Genomic DNA, 8,688 nt, shown 5'->3' on the forward strand with positions numbered 1-8,688 from the left:
AGAAGATACAGCAGACAAATGGACTTCCTCATCCTGAGAACTGTGATTGATTTTACCTGATCTGACAAGACAAACAGCATGTTTTACAATTATTGCTTCCATGCTTTGTATACCCTGTTCCTTACAGTACATCTTTTACTTCCCCTCACCCATTTACTTGCATGTATCACATTTTCAATAAAAAGGCACGATGATTCCTAGCAGTTGTCACTCCTCAGAGAGCGATCTTTGAGGGGTGTCCGGCATAAGACGTGCATGAGAAAGCATCCGAGGCCTCTGTCTTCTGTTCACCTTCGCTGCCTCCATCGAGATAACCCACCCACGCCGAGGCTGGTCCCGGGCAATTTTCCCTCACAAATAGCTCCAAACAAATGTTAGGTGGACAATGTAATATAAGTTATATGCTTTCTTATAAAATATTTCCCATAAATAATTTTAATAATATTTGAACTAATCATTTTGTGTAGATTTTAAGTTCATGAGTTACCCGTTGAAACTGGGAAAAGTACATAGCAAAGTGAGAATAATTGTAGAGGCAGCAGTTGTGCAGCTGGTGCGGTGATTCTCTAGCATCCCAGCCATGGCAAAAGTGCCAGCTTTCATGTTACTTTAGTGATGGGGTTCCAGGAATGAGAAGCTCAGCCAGAACCTGTTCCACCGATCCTCTGAAAACTGTGCAGGATCTTAATTTCATGTGTCAAATTCTTGTTTGCTTATCTTAAGGTTTATTATCTATAACTAAAAATTGGTACACTGAGAATGCTAATAGAAAAGGTTGAATTTTCTTAAACATATTGTGTACTCCCAAATGATAAGTTAAGTTCTTAAAACTGATTTACTAGGGACAAAAAGAAAAAAGTGAAACTATAACATAACTGAGAACAGAAAGCAGCTGTGTGTGTGTTTGTGTGTGTGTGTGTGTGTGTGTGTGTGTGTGTGTATATATTCTAATATTACAGACTGAAAAGTGACCATGGAATTTAATTTGTTTATTTAAAGACAAGTATGTATAATATAAAATCAATCTAAGAACACATATCTGAACCACTCAATTTTGAAAATACTGAAAGGTAACTAAATTTTACTATCTCATTAAGGAGGTATAGAAGTAAACACTATGTTATCTTTATAATTTAAGTCATCTTAATTTACGCAGTAATAAAAATGTTCTATATCTTGATTTTGCAGTGAATACAATACTGTTTGTCAAATTATCTAACCCATCTACTTAAAAAAAAAAAATCAGTAAATTGGGCATACGTCAATTATACCTCAATAAAACTGATAAAAATACGATGTAAAATGTTTATCAATCTCTATAAGAGAATCTACAATATTTGACTATTTTATTATTATTTATTTGAATAAATAATATCTTGATTATCATACTTCAATGGAGATATTATGGCTTATTTTAATATTTGATTAGAATAAATAAAATCCTGTTTACTTTTCAATTTGTTACTTGCATCAAGATGCTGTGAATAAAAATTTAATACACTGTAATTTTCTATGCTATTATATTATTAGATTTTGATTCTCTTGATCTGTTATGAAAGGTAATTTTCGATTTGACTATCAAGGGTATGATTTGCAGAATATTGTTATTGTGCTGTATTTGAACATCATGATCAAACCAAGTTTTATATGTGACACCCGAAATCATTATATGCAAAGAGAATACCAAAGATCATGGTTCACAGATGAAGCTTGCTTTACTACAAAATATTCAAATGGACTTCTTTTTTTTTTTTTTTTTTAGAGGTTTTTCACTGTAGGGCGCGTGCGCTCGCCAGACAGACAGAGAGAGACATAGAGACAGAAAGCGAGAAATCACCCCCCAGAGGGGATGGTCACGCCGCAATCCCTTCTCCTCCATTCTCCTCTCGGGATCTTGGGTACGCACGCACACGCGCCCGGCGTGAGTTTTAAGCCACCGGGTCCAGGACACGAACCGCGGTTGACTACGTGGGAGTCCAGCGACACAGCCATTATGCTAACTACTAGTTCCCTCAAATGGACTTCTGATCACACAGGATGGTGCAGATCCATTTTTTCCACCTGCCTCTTCCTGCTACGTACAACTTAAAATTCTAAAATGACACAAAAACAAATGAAAGAGAATTCTGAATGATGGTGACAAGAATATGAGACAGTTTTGAGATGCCAGGAATAAACCTTCAGTATGCTCCAAAATACCTAATGTGTCCCCACCCAAGAGGAGACATCAAGAACTATTGTTTCTGACCACACAACCTAGTAACAGAAGACAGATCAAAGAGGCTCTTTCTTCCCCTGGATAAATCAAGAGTCACTTGAATGAGATACATAGTAATGGCGAGGAGAAATAGTGCCTTCCCAGTCAGGTCTGAGTAAACCTCTCTACCAAGAAATTTCAAGGGAGGAAAACTGCACTGGCAAGAAGAACCTAGCATAGCAAGAGATGTGGTCTAGGAAACATTTTGTCCCTACAGGCCTAAGATTCTCCTCTTCTTCCCATAAAGGTAGTCAGGAGATACCAGAAAGGAGATTAGAAAACACCCTTCACTATAAAGATAGCCAGTAATCTGCCTTGGAGGAACCTCTCAACACTAACAGGCACCAGTACAATTACAAGAACACCACACAAACTAAGCAAGCCAGGATAACAACAAGCTCCGAAAACTTAGCTGGTATTAGAACCACGACCCAGAAAAGGAAGCCAAACAGTTTGGCCTTTGACAAACTCAGTTCTCCCCACTTTCTTGCTTAAAGTTCTCAATAATTATAAAACATGCTGAGAATGTAATATTCTAAGACAGGGATATTCTGCCCGGAACAGGAGTCCTGCAGTTCTTCCCAGTGGAAGCAGGAGGTTCTGCAAAGCTGTAGCCCAGTGTTTCGTTTTGCATCTGAACATACGAATGAGTAGACAGCCTGTGCTGCAGGTGGGGTATGCGTAGTGGAGACACCATATTCCCTGAGTAGCTCTCTTGAGATGTGGGGAACTGGCTCATAATGGATTCTCATACTTTGCTGGTGAAAAGGGAAAATGATACAGCCACTTTGGAAAACAGTTGTCAGTTTTTAAATACTAGATATGCAACTACCATATGACTTAGCAATTACACTCTAGGGAATGTAGTTCAGCATAATGAAACTCGTTTCCACAAAAATCTGTATGTGAATGCTTATAATAACTTCATTCGTAAGAGCTGAAAAGAATCAGTGAGTCAGGTGAATGGTTAAATAGTGGTGCATATATACTAGGGACCATGAAACATAATTCAATAATAAAAAAGAACAGAAATACTGATACACGCAACAACTTGGATGAGTTTCCACAGAATTACGTTGAATTAAAAAAAAAAAAAAGCTCAGTTAAAGGCCCAGTCTAAATGGCACCGTCTGTAGCATACAAGACTGCAGTGCTGGAAGCCTTATGCCAGCCACGGGTTCAGCTCTCTGAGGTAGCCTAAGAACATGCAGTATGAGATTCGAAGGAGCTGGAGGGCTGGTGACGAGATTGTGACATGACTGTGACATGCTAAGACCCTGTCAAGGGTGCTTTCTCTCTTTTTTTACCCCCCATCTCTCTCTCTCTTTTGAATGTTCATGTGCATTTACTCTCTATCATATAATAATAGAGAAGTCAGTCACACACACACACACACACACACACACACACACACACCAATATGGTAAAACTAGGGAAATCTGAATGAGATTGGTGGGTTATCAATATCCTAGTTTTAAAAATATTACCATTTGGAGAATTTGGAGAAAGTATTCAAAGAAACTCTGTGTATTTATTTCTTATAAATTCATGAGAATATATAATTTGCATGAAGAAATCTGCACTGGATCAAAAACAGTATTATCTTTCTTAGAATTTCTTACCAAATTAAATAATTGCTTTTTAGAATTATCGGAATTTGCCTTCATTCATTCATTCATTTATTTATTTATTTTAGGTCACTGGGAAAATCAGGACAATATTTTTCTGTTTTTTTTTTTATGTGAAAATGCACCATGACTTTCCGGATGACGCACGATTTAAACATATATATGCATATTAAAGTACTAACAGCTGAGCCAGTGAAAATGCCATATTTAGATTCAATAGGGCCAAAATTAGGGAAAGAAGCGATTTATAGAGAAAGTACAATTAATGGATAACAACATAGATAAGCTTGTCAGATCAGGGACCGCCACAGTCCTTAGTGTATCATATCATTTATCCATCCTTAGAATTTGTTTAGGATCTGGCTACTTATTTTTATTATAAAAAAGAGATGCATGGAAACAAAACAAAGGTTGTCATGAGTCTCACAACAACAATAAAATGCACTGATGAAGGCATAAAAGTACAGTTTGTTGCATGCTAAATTGTTAGTTTTAAGAATCAGTGTCCTACTTTAACAGGAAATATATTTAATAGAAATGCAAATAAAAAATATCTGATCAAGGATCTTGATATAGAAAAGAAATAATCACCTCAGTAACTCATAATAAATGAAAATAATGTATGTGGTAAATGTATACTTTATCTCTAAAAGTCTGTGAGGAAATGAAGAGTTGATTTTGTCCCCCATGGGTTAAATATGAAATTGATAGAGGTCAGCTGGTGAGAACTTCTGACAAAATGTTTGTAGGGGGAATATGGAAGACAACATCAGTGTGTCCTGTGAGACTACAAAATAATAATAAGAGTGAGTTTCTGAAGGAAAGTAACAAAAGAAGCATTTTGAAATAATTGCTATTTATTCTTGAAATAAACTTAGAGGTGATCCAAAACTTTATGAATACGTCCTGCCCTCCAAGCCTTCTCCCGAGCATTCTTGAAGATTCATGACTTAAAATTATGTAAATCTAATTATGTTGTTATTTCCCAAGCCAATATGAATCAAATAGACAATTTTAAATCTAAAATTGGTAATAGCTAGGTATTTCAGGAGGATAATTTTAAAAAAATTCAAATCTTAAAATGTTTCTAACTTTAAATATGAGAATAATATTTAATCACTGACCGAATCTAAACTTAGCATCAGTGTTTTGCTTGTACTAAACTTTATTATGGAAAATGGAGCACCTTAACATTGCAGTGCATGCATGCCCGTCATTTTTCTTCATAACCTTCAAACAGGTGCCACTACTAGTTACTGTCTTTGTATCACCTTTGATATACACAGAAAATTAATCAATCTGACCTTCATAGAGGTTAAATGGTTTTCCCAGAAAAAGCCACAATTAGAAAAAGAATCTTGAAACAGAAAAAAATATTTCTACTATAACATGTTTTGCCATGTCTTTGTTATACTTACAAGTCAGCATTATCAAATAAATTCTGAATATAGTTTCACCTCCACTGAGAATTATCTTTGTTCCTATTTTAGCCTTATGCTTTATATACCATTCCACATACTTGATACCTACTACACAGAGCATACTAATTCTGTTCACATTTATTTTAATGCAATTTATTACTAACCTCTCACAAAACATAATGATTAATTTTTATCATCCTCAAATTATGGTTTGGCCAATTTAATTACTGAAAGGTTTATTAACACGGTAGGTGTGTAAATCTGGACTCCAATCCACTGCTCTTAACCTAGGTATTGCATCTCATATATCTATTGTTCACTAAATGCCAGTTACTTTCTAGATGCATGGATTACAGTGTTTAAAATTTAAGAGGAAAACAGCAACTGTGACTACAACAATAGGTCAATAAGCCATGATTTAGGAACTGTTCAGAATTCCTGAGCACAGAAAAATAGCTAAATTTTCAATTTGGGTGGTGGTTTCCTTGAATTTCTGAATCTAGAAAAATTGAATGTCACCTGCAAAGTCCTAAAGAATGAGAAACTTGTCTAAAGGTGTGGCAAAAAGTCCAACTGGAATAAAGAATCAGGTAGGGCAGGGAACACCTACTGCATGTTTAAGCAAGAACTAATCATAGAGTTATTTCTCTTTTGTAATAAAGCAAGCATTTTTTTGTCATGGAGGATTTATAAGAACTTAAGAAAAAATGATGCAATGATAAAACTTTTTTTTTTTTTTTTGCATCAATCACTTTGGCTTTTCTGTGACAACAGATTGGGAAACCATGAGCCTATACAATGGTATCAGTGACTACATCATTGAAGTAATGTAATTTTAAAATGATACTCATGGCTAAATTAAAATATTAATAGTCAGGAAATACAAATAATGAGAATGTGTACTGATATCTACGTCTATATCTGGATCAGTGGAACTAGTTTAGACCAGAAGTCCCTGACCTAGGAAATAATTTGTAATAATATCTGCAGCACCATGAAACTCACAAAATGAACCAAATTTCGCAAAAACTAATGAAGTGGATTTTAAGTTTTGTTGGATTAGATATCCCTTTATGATCTTCAAGAGGAGGAAAAAAAATAATGCCTAGGGTTTAATTTGATAAATACATTGAAATTTAGGGGCAATATCTGAGATACAGATTTTAGGACACCATATAATAGCTGAAAGAATGGGGACAGAGAGCATGATTCCAGGAACATATCTAACAGGAGAAGAGAAAATGGTCAAATACTGAAGCCACAAAAACGGAAATGTCTTAGAGTTGTGGACCCAGTTCATGGTCAACTGGCTACCAAGTGGTCTGAGTGTGCTGACACAGAACACCCATGTACTGCAACTTACAAGAATCAGGTTTATTACTTACTGTTAGGCTGCGGGCGACAAAAGGAACTAGAATCCATCGTGAGTCTGTCCCCAAGGCTCAAGAGTGGTCTGGGGTGAATGGAACCTCATCTGAGTGGTCATCCTTGTACCTCAGTTGAAAAAGCTGGAAAAGTAGCCAATCTAGGTTTTATTTCCTGAGTAAGGAGACACACTGAGCCAAAGTGTTAAAAGGGTATCATATCTCTATAGGGGCAGAGGTGGGGAAAAGACAGGGACTGTAACAGGCCCTAGTTGTTTGAGTCACCTCCTTCTTATTTTTGAGACAATGAAGTCCCAGCACATTTAAAAATATTCTTTTTCTTTATTATTACTTTATACATTCAATTGCATATACGTCATTTAGCTTATAAAGAAAATTTACCCAACATGAAATACACTTCAGACCAGTTCAGTTGAGAATATTATAATCAATAGATAATAAACCATTTCTGTGTTCCTTAAATGTCTTACCTCTCCATTTTTTCTCCCTAATTTCTTTCCCAAAAAAACCTTTCTCCCCCCCTCCCTCCATACTAGCTCCAGTGTCCATAACTATTTTCAATACTTTTATGTCCTCCAATCTTTCAGTCTCTAACATAGAGTACAGATAGGAGGTATGTAAGTGGAGATATAAAAAGTCTCTCTTTCATAACCTGACTTAATTGACTGAGCAATACATTTTCCACTTTCATGGAAGAAGATTTTGTACACTTTCCATCAAGTTCCAGGATCTTCCTGGTTTTTTTTTTTTTTTTTAAGAAATACTAGCAATAGGACTGGCAGGTGATGTCGTGGTTAAGGGCGCTGGACTACAACATGGCCGACCACAGTTCAAGTCCCAGACCTGGTGGCTTGCTTTCTCACTTTCCCTTTCTCTCCCTCTCTCTCTCTGTCCCTCTCTGGTCAAATTGAAATACATACATACATAAATAGTTAAATAAAATAATTCTTAAAAGAAAGAAAGAAAGACAGACAGACAGACAGACAAGCAATACAAGCAAGAAAGTGAGAAGAACTGGGTAGGTTCAGACTACCTAGAGAACTATCTCCCAGTGGTCATGTTGAGGAAGATTAGCTTCAAATCAAAATTTTAAGAAGTAAAAGATGATACAGAAAGGAACAACAATAATGACAGTAACTAGCAATAAATAACAAGAAAACTCTCATTCAGCTAATGTGTCAGACACAGGTTTAAGTGCTTCACATGTACCAGTCTATTTAATTTTCAGAATAAAAAACCCTTTTCCCCTTTGCTATTCAAATATTAATTTGTTTACTCTATGAAGGTATCCAGTTTATGTAAGTAGTGGTGTTCCTTAATTTTCAAATGAAAAAACTGTGATACAGAGAGGTGTGTGTATGTGTGTGTGTATACAAATCTTATAAACAAATCTACCAGGAGTCAGTCACAGGGACTCCACACTAATTACCTCCCAAAGACTCGACCTCTTAATCTCATAGTCAGATTATATGTGATAAAATACACACACATATATATACACACATATACATACACGTGTGTATATACACACATACACACATACATATATACACATACACACATACATACATGTGTGTATATATATATACACACACACGTGTGTGTGTGTGTGTAATTATGAGGAATTGATAGTTCATACCCTGGTAATCTGATTCAAAAGATGACATTCTTCTCTATTAGAGGAAAATGCTTAAAGTCGAGTGTGATCTTGCTGAAGGCAAAGGGAGAGTCTGTGGAGATGAAGGAAAGGAAAAGATGCAACTACTGTTATAGAGAGGATGCTTAGCAAGAGAATGAACTGTTGCTGTTTTAGTCTGTTGTATTGCTTAAAACAGAATATCTGAAATGAGGCAATTTATAAGAATAGCTCATGGTTTTGGAGGCCCAAGGTCAAGGGCTCCTTCTGGTGAGGGTCTTATTATTTGTGGGGTCCCAAGGTAGTATGGTGCATCATATGGCAACAGCTTGAGTAAAGCATCCATCTGTCTCATTCCTGC

The 8,688-nt window shown here is 35.9% G+C and overlaps 1 long non-coding RNA gene across 1 annotated transcript in view; it reads right to left on the reverse strand.

Annotated features, from left to right (window-relative positions):
* The window catches only part of LOC102489245 (uncharacterized), a 393,185-nt gene that overhangs the window by 182,182 nt on the left and 202,315 nt on the right, over window positions 1-8,688 (reverse strand). The window contains exon 2 of the long non-coding RNA XR_335265.1: window positions 6,692-6,814. This is a non-coding gene — a long non-coding RNA (uncharacterized LOC102489245). The remainder of the gene's footprint in view (window positions 1-6,691; window positions 6,815-8,688) is intronic.

Source organism: Tupaia chinensis, unplaced genomic scaffold, assembly GCF_000334495.1.
Source record: "Tupaia chinensis unplaced genomic scaffold, TupChi_1.0 Scaffold000370_1, whole genome shotgun sequence".
NCBI classification, from domain to species: domain Eukaryota; kingdom Metazoa; phylum Chordata; class Mammalia; order Scandentia; family Tupaiidae; genus Tupaia; species Tupaia belangeri.